This window comes from Mauremys reevesii, unplaced genomic scaffold, assembly GCF_016161935.1.
Source record: "Mauremys reevesii isolate NIE-2019 unplaced genomic scaffold, ASM1616193v1 Contig2, whole genome shotgun sequence".
In the NCBI taxonomy this organism is placed as follows: domain Eukaryota; kingdom Metazoa; phylum Chordata; order Testudines; family Geoemydidae; genus Mauremys; species Mauremys reevesii.
The window spans coordinates 186529-199884 of record NW_024100826.1 but is presented as its reverse complement, the minus strand read 5'-3'; the positions used below and the strand labels follow the sequence as shown (position 1 = coordinate 199884).

The window sequence follows — 13356 nt, the reverse complement described above, 5'->3', positions numbered from 1 at the left end:
AAAAAAAAAGCTACTTCAAGCACTTCTTTGGAAAAGGTGGACACTGTGTTTCTTGGGTCATCTACTGAGGGGGGCTGAGACTCTCTGGGCACAAAATGGCGAGTTCCCAGTGACATGTGAGATTTAATTCACAGGGGGCAGGGAGGCTTAGGCATGGGGGATTGAAGTGCAGCGGATGGACCAGTTGTCTAGGTGTGGAGATTCAGTCACATTGAGGCACAGGAGGGAGGAGGAATCCTGCTGACAGGCAGTGGCTGTGCAGAAAAAGAGGAGGGGTTGCTGGGACTTTTTTTGCCTCTCTTTTGCCTGCCTGCTCACTCTTGTGGTGAACGGTGAAGAGACTCTTAACAAGCCCAGGTGGTTCAGTTGGTAGAGCATCAGGCTCTTAATCTGAGGGTCCAGGGTTCAAGCCCCTGTCTGGGCACTCAGCTTTTAAGTTGCCTTGTGTGCCAGGAGCCAAATTCTGCTCACAGCCACCCACAGATTCCCAGGAACTGTGGCCCTTTCCTGGAAAGGTTCCTTTCCTTAGGAATCAGGAGAGAAGCCACATCCACAGGTGCAGAAAGCCCAGTCTCTGGCTGCCAGGAAGCTCTGTGGGGCCAGGTGCTGAGAAAGCCCAGAGGGAGAGCAGCAGAGATGGGGGGAAGGGAAAGAGAGAAGCAATGATGACAGTGGGGTCTGGTCCAGCTATTGTCAGGAACTTCCCTGGCTTTTACACGATCCCGGTGGAATTGGCCGGCAAAAGGATCTGAGTCCCCACCCCCTTACCCAGCGGCTGCCTGACCCCAAGGACTCTCTTTCTACTCTCGTGTGTGGCAGAGACCTCGTAACCCCAACAAGGCTGGGCCCAGGATTCCTAGGGGGCTTGACCCCCAATCTTGTCATGATCACTTAGAACAGGGTGTCACGGACTCACAGATCGTGCCCACCTGTGGCCCCGTGCGGTCCGTGGGAGGTGCCCCTTCCAGTGTGACAGCCCTTCTCGTGGATCCACTCTCCCTCAGGGTCAGGCCCCTCCACCTCCTGGATCTGCACCTCTCTGAGCCTTAGCACACCTGTTTCTTGCCGTGGGCCCCCTCAGGGAGTCCACGCGCTCTGGACCCCCTGGGCCGCCTCACCCCCGAAGGGGTTGATGCAACCCTGCTCTCTAGACCAGAGTGACTCTTAGGCATCATAAAACAGGAGGGTTTACTGAGCGTTGAACACAGCACAGGAAACTCTCAGGGCCTCAGGCCTGGCCTCCCTCAGCAGAGCATATCCCAGTCTCCCTGCAGCCAGGTGGGCTCTGCCTGCTCCCCCTCTCCAGCCCAGAGCCCCCCTGCTTCCCAGCTGGGCCTCCGATATCCCCGGCCCCAAGCCCCACCTCTGTCCATTGTCTTCTCTCCAGGTAAACAGGGTGGCCTGGGCCTCCTCTCCTCTCAGCCCTCCTCTGGCCCCTTTGGGCTGGAACCGGCTGGTCAGGTCACTGTGGTCCTCTCTTCGCAGCCCGTTGTCCTTCCACTGGCCAGAACCGGCTGTGATTCCTGAGCTGGGTCACCAGGTCACCAGTCGCTGGGGTCTCCATCCTCCAGTCCATCCCCTGGGGTCCCAAAAGTGCCCTTTCCGGTCCTCTGTAACAATAAACTCCCTCTCCCCTCACCTCGTTAAACTAGTAGCACCCGGGGGCACTGAGTCCCCCTCCCTCTCCATGCAACCCACTGGAAAGCACAGAAAAACCAAGAAAACCCTCCACTTCGTCACACAGGGGCTGGGGTGTCCCCACTCTGGGGTACTCTCTCTGCTCTGGGCACTTCCCTGACCCACTCATCATTGCATGTGCTTCAAGCAAACACCATTTATTACCCAGCAATCAATGTAAAACATAAGGAAAGATGGGAAAGGAAAACATGTCACCCTGTTCTGTGGTGCAGGGAGATCACAACCAGCGTCTCTGGAGTGTCAGGGCAGGTCACAGTCTCTTCCTCACATGTCCCAGGCCTCCTTCCCAGGCCCTGGCTGTGCTGCAGGGACACCGCTACAGGCTGGACACTTGCTCTGGCAGTGGCCACATGCTCTAGGTGACAGGCCCCTTGTTCCCAGTGTCTGCCCCCATGTAAGGGACACAATCCCCCCCACCCCTGAAAGTCTGGCCTGCAAGTCCTCTTGACTGGTGGCATCTCCTTGTGCTGGGCCTTCTGCCCAGGGTCCTCCTCGCTCTCCCAAGCTGCTCACTGCACCCACCTCCAGCCCCAGTGCTGCTGCAGCTCTGCCTCCAGCTCCCTGGGTTTCTCCTCTGGCTCCGCTTGCTGCAGCTCGGCTCCCAGCACAGATCTGCTCTGGTTCTCCCTGGCTGGCACAGCTCTGCTCCCCGGCTCTTCTCGGGGCTCCTGCTCTCTCCTTAGCTCCACCCCACTCTGGCCCAGGCAGTTCCAGCTCACATGGAGGATGGGACCCCCTGGCCTGGTGACTCCCTCATTACACTGCCTGGCCTGTCAGTCCAGCTAACTTGGAGCTTTGGTCTCTCCCCATTGCCCCTGGGGACTGTCAGTCTCAGGGTCCTGATTTCTCATTGACTCTTCCCCCTTCTATTGGGACTGGGAACTAGCCAACCAAAAACCCCAGTAAGTTTAAGAGGCCAACAGTCCCTTACACGAGCCAGCCCCGTGAGGATCACCAATGTCCAGAGAAGACAGCACAAGCTGACAGTCTCTTCCTCACATGTCCCAGGCCTCCTTCCCAGCCCTGGCTGTGCTGCAGGGACACCTCTACAGGCTGGACACTTGCTCTGGCAGTGGCCACATGCTCTAGACAACACAAGGTGGTTCCATGGTGTAATGGGCAGTACTCAGGACTCTGAATCCTGCAATCTGAGTTCAAATCTCAGTGGGACTTTATGCTGGCTTGTGGTAAATCTCTGGCACTCAAAATACTTAACATTCCTGTTTCCAGCTATGGAAGAGCAAATCCTTCTTCTCCTGTTGGGTGACTCACACCCACGGGAGCCAGGCCTCTGGTCAGGATGGCTGCAGTGGGTTGGGGCTCTAGAACTGGCTACTGATGCCTGCAATTCTGTGGTTTGACCTGGTGGTTGGGATTCTTGCTGCTTCACGTGATGCCCACAAGTTTGGCTCTTGTGCTTCCTGCCACACTTTTCCTCTTGCCCACATGGGGCTTGAAGAAAGCAGTGCCAGGGCCAGGCTTCATAGTCAGGGGTACGCAGGAGGGAGGAAGAGTCCCAGGCTGGAGCCAGCACATTCAGGGAGGGAATCTGGCCCAAGACTCCAAAACTGATTACAAATTCTTTTAACACTAAAGTGGGACCCTGATATGATTTCAGTAATACAGTGATTGGAGCCTGTTGGGCCGTGGTTAACAGGAGGAGAATGATCCAGATGTCTGGCAGGGGATTGAATTGAATAGCAGTAGCCGGTTCATGAGAACCCAACGTGCTGCTCCGCCAGCCTGAGAAACTCATACTGAACTTGATCATCAGAAATGTCAGTGATTGTCTTAGAGAATAACCTGCCCTAACATCTATTTCACAGCCAGCTCAGTAAGTGCGCAGTGAGTAGGGGGCTGGGACCCAGAAAATCCTGAGCCAACCGAACCATCTAGCAGGTTACTTGGAGTTTCTATTTCAAATTCCCAAGAAGTTCACAGATAACGTGCTGGGATGAGGGCCCAGGACACAGCTGGACATGCCCCAAAATGGAGAATTCTCTAGTGACTCCTGGTGATCAGACTGACATTGCACGAGATGGGCCCTTGTTGCCATGGGAGGGATAAATGACTGCACAGTTATTTGTGGGATAGGGTCATATAGTGATGCCAAGCACATGTTCAGCTCAGTTGGGTTTATGAGCAAATGTGCATCATCCCTTAGAGAGTTTTTATTTTCTATTGGGAATTTGCATTTGCTTCACATGATGCAGACACAGTGACGTGTACGGTGCAGGGGATAGCACCATGGAGCGACTTTTCCCTTTCTCTCAGGGCTCCAATTTTCCTCCATGAGCCCTGAGTAGAGCCCAGGTCGCTCTTTGCCAGAAGATCGTGGGTCACAATTATTAACCTATTTACATTGTGTGGGAAAGCAAATTTGTAAAATTCTGTGGGGTCCAGGCAAACAACTGAGAATATCTCAGGGAGGAATCAAAGCCGCGGTTTCACTCCCAGAGGCAGAGCGTTCAGAGTGCTGGGTGGGGTCATTTGTCCAATTTGGGCTGCAAAGTGGTGGGTTTAGGGGCACTCGCTGATTTTTGTTCAAGCCTTTTTTAACCACTGGGCCTTCTATTTCCAGCCGGTACATTTCTAAAGGAAAGTTAAAGAAGTGATTCCCAGTCTTGATTTTGCTGCTTATAGATGTAGCCTGCAAAGTAAAGAAAGTACCTTTTCAATCCCATCATGTGTTTGGTTTGGGTTTTACTTCTGTAAGAGAACTGAATCCGGACAGTATAAGGTATAGAAACAATACAGAACTAAAGGTGCAGCAGTGCCCATCCTCCGATGTCTTTCAATAGAAGCTTCTCCTTACTTAGGGAGTGAGCCCAATGGACATCTGACACGTTAGTCCTTAACTATTGGCTAAGAGTATCGCGCAGACATTGTGTGAAAGGGGATGTCTCATTTAAATGGGGCTGTTGATTAAAGATGAAGCACCTCGCAGGCCCTGGCATACCCCAGTGGTCAAGCTGCTCATGAAGAGGCCTTATAAAGGCGACGTTGTGGGATCTGTAAAAACGGGACATTTCACAGACTCATGGATAAAGTACTTGTGCCCCACAAGGCGTCTGCCACCGCACACTTAGCCCATGTCCACACTTACAGTGGCACAGCTGTACTGATACAGCCAAGGGGGTGTAAAAGCGCTCGTGTAGCGGGGTTATGCCGAGGGGAGAGAGCTCTCCCAGTGACAGAATAAAACCAGCTCCAAGGGTGGTGGGAGCTATGTTGGCGGGAGACAGGAGTGACAAGAGCACTTATGCCAGCAAAATTTACGTCACTCAGGGTGGGGGAGGGGTGTTTTCAGAGCCCTGAGCAACAAAAGTTTTGCCAACATAGGTGCTAGTGTAGATAGGGCCGTGGAGGATGCAATGGTCTGTTCCCCCACCTGGGCGGAGCACCCCTCATTTACAGGGTTTGCTAACAAGCCCTTCTGTCAAGCTCAGAGTTTCACAATCCTTAGAGCATCTTCCACTTACAAAGTGTCTCTGACAGAGGCTGTTCCCTTCAACACTGTGACACACTCTGATCCCTGGCTTAGACCTTCTTATTGAGAAACAGTCCATAATGTCATGCCCCCTCTGTGTTATTTCTAGTGTAGCAGAGAGAGTTATTCAGTGTATTTCCCATCTCTCCTGAGCCCAGGTCGCTCTGAATCACACACACTGCTGAGTGGAGAGAGCCAGTGGGATGGGAGAGCTGAGATTTCCCTCCCTGGTGTGTGGGGCAGAGGGCTGGATGAACACTAGGACATGAGCAATGCCAGCGTGGTGAGCAGCTCCAGTGCAGAGTCGCTGAGAAGGGCTCAGGGTGCAGGAAATGAGCCTCCTCTGACTTGCTGTGACAATTCCAGGCAGGAATTGCTGAGGACGTCGGTGTGGTTTGTTCAGGTGATTCGTTTCCAAATCTCACAAACATTCTCTGTTCAGTAGGAAAATATACATTAAGAGCCGGGCTCTATCCCTGCAGGGAGCAGGCGGATCAGACTGGTGAATGGGGCAGGTCGCTGTGCCGGGAGGGTGGAGATTTATTACAGTGGCAGCTGGGGGACAGTCTGTGATGATTTCAGGGACCTGCCAGACTCCAACATCATTTGCAAACAACTGGGATGTGGACATGCCAGCAATGCAACTGTCACTGCTCATTATGGGCAAGGATCCAGGCAGATCTGGCTGGACGATGTGAACTCCTCTGGGAATGAATCTCATCTCTGGGAGTGTCCTTCTGGGGGCTGGGACCGGCACAAATACAGACACAAAGAGGACGCAGGAGTTATCTGCTGACGTCTGTTCTGGGAATGCTCTTGTGAGCCGGGTTACCAGGGGATGTAACAGAGGGGGTAGATGTTTCAGGAGATTGCTGAGAATGATCCTCTGCCTGTCTGTCTCTGCCTCCCTTTCCCATGTGTAGCTACCTACCAGGGCCACTATTAGAAAGTCCTCAGGTCCCACCCAGAGGTATTAGAGATAGTGCAAGATTTCCCTGATGTACGAATGCTGCATCTCAGGTGTCTGAAGGAGACTGTATCCTGGACACCAGTGACAGAAAAGGATTTAGGGTCATAGTGAAGAAATAACGGAACATGAGCTCCCAGTGCCGAGTGTGGCAACATGGGCTAATGCGAACCTTGGATGTACAAACAGGGGAGCAGTGAGTAGGAGGGGGGACTAAATCATACTGTTGTATATGGCACTGGTGAGACACAGACTGGAATCCTGTGTCCAGTTCTGATGTCCACAGAAATTGGAAAGGGAGCAGAGCTGAGCCACAAAAGTGTTCTAACAACCCCTCCAGTCAATTTTGTGTCTGTATTTGCGGAAAAGCCAGATGGTGAAGTCGTATCATATGATGCTGCTCTTTACATTCCACTAATATCTCTGGAGGGTGTGAAACAGCAGCAACTAATGTTATAGACTGTAAAATCAGCAGGTCCAGATCACTTGAATCCAAGAGTTTGAAGAGAGCTGGCAGAGAAGCTCACTGGACTGTAAATGTTGATCCTCAATAAGCCTTGGAACACTGAGGAAGTATTTGAAAAGAGTAAATAGAAGGTTCAAGGTAATTATAGGCCGGTCAGTCTCACATCAATCTCTGGTAAGATAGTGGAGTTCCTTAGTCGCTCCATTAATAAAAAATTAAAGGAGGGTAATATAATTAATGCCAGTCACCATTGAGAATAAAATTAGAATAATCAAAAATTATTTATGGAAAACAGATCCTGTCCAGTGTGGCTGATAAAGGGATTAGTGTTGATGTAAGACTTAGATTTTTGTAAGATGTTTGACGTGGTACCACACAAAATTTGGTGAAAAAACGAGAGTGATACAAACTGAACATGGCACACATTAAATGGATTAAAAGCTGGCTAAGTGATGGGTTTCCAAATAGAATTGTAAACAGGGAATCGGAACCAAGTGGTGTGTTTCTAGATGTGTTTATAAAAATATAAAATAACTTACAGACCAGGAGTATTCCTAATGGCACAGGTGTGCCTGCTTCTCCTGGCACGTTTTTTCCAGCTGGGGACATACGTTAGAAAGACTCAACCTGATCTCGTCTTCAATTTTCAGCCTTTCAGCCAGCTGTGCATCATCGGTGGACAAAAGACTTGGTTGATTGCTCCCACCCACACACACACACACAGGCAGCGCACGCACAGCTCATCAGCACAGTTAACAATGCTGTCTCCTGAGAATCGAAAAAGAGCCCCAGCATGGACCGCTCGGGAGGTAATGGATCTGATCACTATATGGGGAGATGATTCAGTGCTAACAGAACTGCGTTCCAAAAGACGAAATGAAAAAGTATTTGAAAGAATTTCTAAGGCGATGACGGATAAAGGCCACAGCAGGGACTCCGTGCAGTGCAGAGTGAAAGTTAAGGAGCTCAGACAAGCCTACCAGAAAACCAAAGAAGCAAACGGAAGGTCCGGGGCAGGTCGAAAAACATGCCGCTTCTATGCTGAGCTGCACGCAATTTTAGGGGGCTGCGCCACAAGTACCCCACCCCTGACCGTGGATTCCGAGGTGGGGGTTGTAATCTCTGCCATGTCTGAGGATTATGCAGACGGGGAAGATGAAGAGGAAGAAGAAGAGGAAGACCTCGCAGAGAGCACAGCACTCCGTGAACCCCAGCAGCCAGGAGCTTTTTATCACCCTGACGGAATTACCCTGCTCCCAGCCCTCACAAGCAACTATTCCAGAGAATGACGCCCTGGAAGGGAGCTCTGGTGAGTGTACCTTTGCAAATAGCAAACAGTGTTTTTTAAGCAAGCCTTTTTTAATGATTGATTTGCCCAGAGGACTTGGGATGCATTCGCAGACAGTATAGTTACTTAGAAAAGTTTGTTAACATGTCCGGGATTGAGAGGAAATCCTCCAGGGACATCTCGATGAAGCGCTCCTGTAGGTACTCCAGAAGCCTTTGCAGAAGGTTTCTGGGCAAGGCATCCTTGTTCCGCCCACCATGGTAGGACACTTTACCATGCCATGCATGTAGCAAGTAATCAGGTATCATTGCGTGGCAAAGCATCGCAGTGTATGGTCCCAGGGACTGCTGGCATTCAAGAAGCATCCGCTCTTTATCTTGTTCTGTTATCCTCAGCAAAGTGATATCGTTCAGGATAACCTGGTTAAAAATCAGGAATTTAAGTAAGGGGTGGCCATTTTTCTACTGGTTTTGTGGAATGCAGCAGCTTAAAAAGACACTTTCCTGCACGTAGCGAAGCGGGGAGGAGGAGTGAAATGCCGATGATCTTTTCTGTTTGGTCACCGGTGGGTGGGGAGGGGAAGGTTGTTGATTAGCAGGGAGCTAGCGTGGTATTAGCCATGCGTGGGGGGGGAGGGGTACATCACTGAGACAGTGGCTTACCAGGGCCGCATGCAAGCTGACTTCTGATGCCTGGACCTGATGTGTCTGTGAGATCTGTAAACCCAGAGCTGCAAGCGGTCACTATTAAGATGAAAAATGCGACCTTGTAGGGAAATCACATGTGCTAGGTGAATAGTGATGTTCACTGTGAAACAGTATAACCATTGTTCTGTAAAATGTATCTTTCTAAATATTTATCTCCCTCATGCAGCTGCAAATTTTTCAACCATCCCTCCTCCATCCCAAAGGCTAGCACAGATAAGGCGGAGGAAAAAGAAGACGCGAGATGAGATGTTCTCGGATATTATGGAAGTTACACGCAATGAAAGAGCTCATCTGAATGAATGGAAGGACGTGGTTTCAAATTACAGGAAAGAGGCCAGTGAACGTGAGGACATAAGTAAGCTGTACTCGAAGGGGGAGGGGGAGTTGCTTACAGGGACTGAGTCAATCAAGGGGGTTGGGTGTTCATCAACAAACACAGCAGTCACACTGTACCCTGGCCATTGATGAAGCTCGTTTTCAAAGCTTCTCTGATGCGCACCGCTTCCTGGTGTGCTCTTCTAATCTCCCTGGTGTCTGGCTGCGCGTAATCAGCGGCCAGGTGATTTGCCTCAGCCTCCCACCCCGCCATAAAGGTCTCCCCCTTACTCTCACAGAGATTATGGAGAATACAGCAAGCAGCAATAACATAGGGGACATTGGTTTGGCTGAGGTCTGAGCGAGTCAGTAATGTGCGCCAGCGAGCCTTTAAACGGCCAAATGCACATTCCACCACCATTCTGCACTTGCTCAGCCTGTAATTGAACAGATCCTGACCACTGTCCAGGCTGCCTGTGTATGGCTTCATGAGCCATGGCATCAAGGGGTAGGCTGGGTCCCCCAGGATAACGACAGGCATTTCAACATCCCCAACTGTTATTTTCTGGTCTGGGAAGTAAGTCCCTTGCTGCAGCCGTTTAAACAGAGTAGTGCTTCTGAATACGCGAGCGTCATGAACCCTCCCTGGCCATCCCACATGGATGTTTGTGAAACGTCCCTTGTGATCCACCAGTGCTTGCAGCACCATTGAAAAGTACCCCTTCCGGTTTACGTACTGGGTGCCCTGGTGCTGCGGTGCCAAGATAGGGATATGGGTTCCATCTATCGCCCCCCCACAGTTAGGGAATCCCATTGCAGCAAAGCCATCCACTATGGCCTGCACGTTTCCCAGAGTCACAACCTTTTGTAGCAGCAGCTTAGTGATTGCTTTGGCTACTTGCATCACAGCAGCCCCCACAGTAGATTTTCCAACTCCAAATTGATTCCCGACTGACCGGTAGCTGTCTGGCGTTGCAAGCTTCCACAGGGCTATCGCCACTCGCTTCTCTACTGTGAGGGCTGCTCTCATCTTGGTATTATGGCGTTTCAGGGCAGGGGCAAGCAAGTCACAAAGTTCCATGAAAGTGCCCTTACGCATGCGAAAGTTTCGCAGCCACTGGGAATCGTCCCACACCTGCAACACAATGCGGTCCCACCAGTCAGTGCTTGTTTCCCGGGCCCAAAATCGGCGTTCAATGGATAGAATCTGCCCCATTACCATCAGGATCTCCAAAGCGCAGGGGCCGTGGTTTGAGAGAATTCTGTGTCCACGTCCTCATCACTGTCATCGCCGCTCGTCCGTATCCGCCTCTTACTCGCCTCGGTTCGAAGGTCCTGGTTCAGCATATACTGCACGAGAGTGCGCGAGGTGTTTAAAACATCCACGATTGCGGTATGGAGCTGAGCAGGGTCCATGCTTGCTGTGCTATGGCGTCTGCACGGTTCACCAAGCAAAGCAAAAAAGGCGCGAAACGGTTGTCTGCCGCTGTCAGGGAGGGAGGGAGGGGTGAGGCTGTACCCAGAACCACCCGCGACAATGATTTTTGCCCCATCAGGCACTGGGATCTCAACCCGGAAATGCCAAGGGGCGGGGGAGGCTGCGGGAACTATGGGATAGCTACGGGATAGCTACCCACAGTGCAACGCTCCAGAAATCGACGCTAGCCTCGGACCATGGACGCACACCACCGATTTAATGTGTTTAGTGTGGCCGCGCGCACTCGATTTTATAAAATCTGTTTTACAAAACCGGTTTATGCAAATTCGGAATAGTCCCGTAGTGTAGACGTACCCTGGTACTGGGGACCTGTCTGCAACCTCCTCGAAGCTCTCATTTTAAGACGGGTCTGGACTGCAGAGTATGTAGCTGTCTCCCATAAACTGTGAAGAAATAGCTTTACACTCTAATGCTCTAGGTAAGGTCAGTTCGGTGATGGGGTTAGTGAGGGGTTCAATGCCATTTAACTAACCCACTTTCAAGGCACACATTTTGCTAATCAAAATTCATTTTGCTGACTGTCCCTCTGTAGGCAAGCCCTGAATTCTATGCTCTGATCCGTCTCTTCAGTGCCCGGGGGTTGTGGTACAGAAAGGGCAGCAGGCCAGAGCCCGGGCAGTGTCTGCCGCGGGCTAAGCAGGCACTTCTAGGCAGTGGGGCTCTCTCACTTTTTATAGCAGGGGTGCTGAAAGCCTGTGAACTGTATCCAGGTGTGTTCACAAGCAATGTGAAAACGTGCAATTCCCGCTCACACTACACAGGGGCAGCACAGCTCCGGGGTTCTCCGGAATCATACAATAATAATGTTGGCTTTGTTCCCACAGCACCTGGAGCTTTTCACAGTGAGACATGGGGGTGCTGCAGCACCCGCCGCACCCCTCGTTCCCGCACCTCTGCTTCTCTGCAGGGAACTTGTTATGCCACGAGGGGGTGCAGGGAGACTGTACAGGAGACCCAGGCCCACACCCCGAGCACTGCAGCTCCAGTGCTGTGTTCGGGATTCATTTCTGCTCTCTGATAAAACTGCCCCAGGTTCCTCTGTCCAACTAATATTCGTCCAGGCTTCCCGGCGCTGTTAGTATCTGTCCAGAGCTTTCGCCAGCCCTGCCCCAGGAGAGCTGGGCACTCGCCCTGCTCTAGGAGAGCCAGGCAGGCCCTGAGCGGGGCGGCAAAGGGCACTAGAAGGTGACCCTAAGCCAATGGTGCCAGAACAATCTGTATAGTGGGGGGGAGGGGTGCTGAGCCACTGAACCAACTGTAACCCCTGGGTGTGATGGAAACCATGTCAAGCCAGGGGCTGCTACAGCACCCCCAGTTCCAGCCCCTCTGCCCAGGCAGCTCCCCCAGCCTGACACACACACACAGCCCCTGCACCCGCCCTGCCCCAGGTCTCTTCAGCCCAGAGGTGAGCCCACCGGCTGAGTGGGGAATCAGAACCCCCTGAAATTACCCTGGGACCTGCATGATCTGCCTCCGCCCTGCCCTGCTCCACATGTATTTGGAGTGAGTCAGTTTCCCTGTCCCAACATGTGTCCTGCCATGTGTCTCTTCTCTTCCCCAGTTCCTTCCAAACCACCCCATTTCCCCTGCACCCCGGGCTGGGTCTCTGCCAACCCCCCTTCTCTGCTCCTGCCCCCAATATCTCCCTACCCCTACAGGTCTATAGGGCTGGATCCCTCCCCCTTCTCCCCTCATTTCCTGCCTCTGGGGGTCTATGGAGATGGGTGTCTCCTCTGCCATCCCCTCTCCTGCCCCCACATATCCCACTGCCTCTAGGGGTCTATGAGGCTGGGTCTCTCCTCCCTCCATCCCCTCCGCTGCCCCCAATACCCCTCTGGGGCTCTGTGGGGCTGGGTCTCTCTCCTTGCCCCTGTGCTCGCCCCTGCACAGCATGTCCTGGGAGTGACTCAGATTCCCTGGACCATTTCACAACCCTCACCCCCCCACACACATGTCTCTTCTCTCCCCCAGCTCCCTCCACCCCACCCCATTTCCCCTGCACCCCAGGCTGGGTCTCTGCCAACCCCCTCTCCTCTCTTCCTGAGCCCAATATCTCCCTGCCCCAGGCTGTCTATGGGGCTGGGTCTCTCCCTGAAGCCCCGCCCCCAGCACGATGCTCACAGACAATCCCCGCCCAGCGGCTGTGTGCTGGGGCTGTGACGTGCGCTGGGGTTGTGACGTGTGGTGACGTGCACACTCCCCGCAGGCAATTCATTCACTTGAGACCAAAATGACAGAAGGTGTCGTGTGTCCATGGGCGGGGCTATGCAGATGAGCAGTGTCTGGTGGCAGTACGGAGAGCAGCGAGATGAACCAAAGGAGCCTGGCAGAGAGAATTCTCTGAATGTGGACAGAATCCGGTGTGGGGAGTTTGTGCTGTGAGTGCCTGCACTGGAGTCACTTCAGGGCAGTGATTGCCACTGAGCTACATATTGACCAAAGGCATGTGAATGGGGTGTGGTGCCTGGTGGGGAGTAGCTCATGGTGATAAGGAAAGCAGTGGGAGCAGCAGATCCTGTCCTAGCAGGGGCTTGTGGGGGTGAGGTTTCTTTGAAACCATGGGTGGGTGTCTTGTGGGTGCAACTAGACCCCCCTTCTCTGGTGGGGTGGTGCTTCTACTGTCTGCCTTGGGGAGGTTCTGTGATGTCACAGCCCATGGGGGAGAGGTATGAAACATGACTCTGAAGTGGGAGAGCAACTTCCCTGCTCCCACTCACTCTCCACTAGGGGGCTGGGCAGGGCTCTCTAGGGAGGGAAGCACAGGAAAAAACAGTCTCCCCTATGGAACCCAGGAGTCCTGGCTCCTGCTCCCCCTGCTCTAGACCCCCTCCAGTCCCAGAGCCAGGGATAGAACTCAGGGGTCCTGGTGCCTAGCCATCTCCTGCTCTGACCACTAGACACCACCCTCCCAGGGTGGTGCAGGGGTC

General features: G+C 52.7%; 1 non-coding gene across 1 annotated transcript; it reads left to right on the top strand.

The window, feature by feature from the left end:
• The first annotated feature begins 351 nt into the window (after positions 1 to 351).
• Positions 352 to 424, top strand: TRNAK-CUU. The gene has a single exon. It is a non-coding gene; the product is annotated as a tRNA-Lys (tRNA).
• Positions 425 to 13356: the final 12932 nt, after the last annotated feature.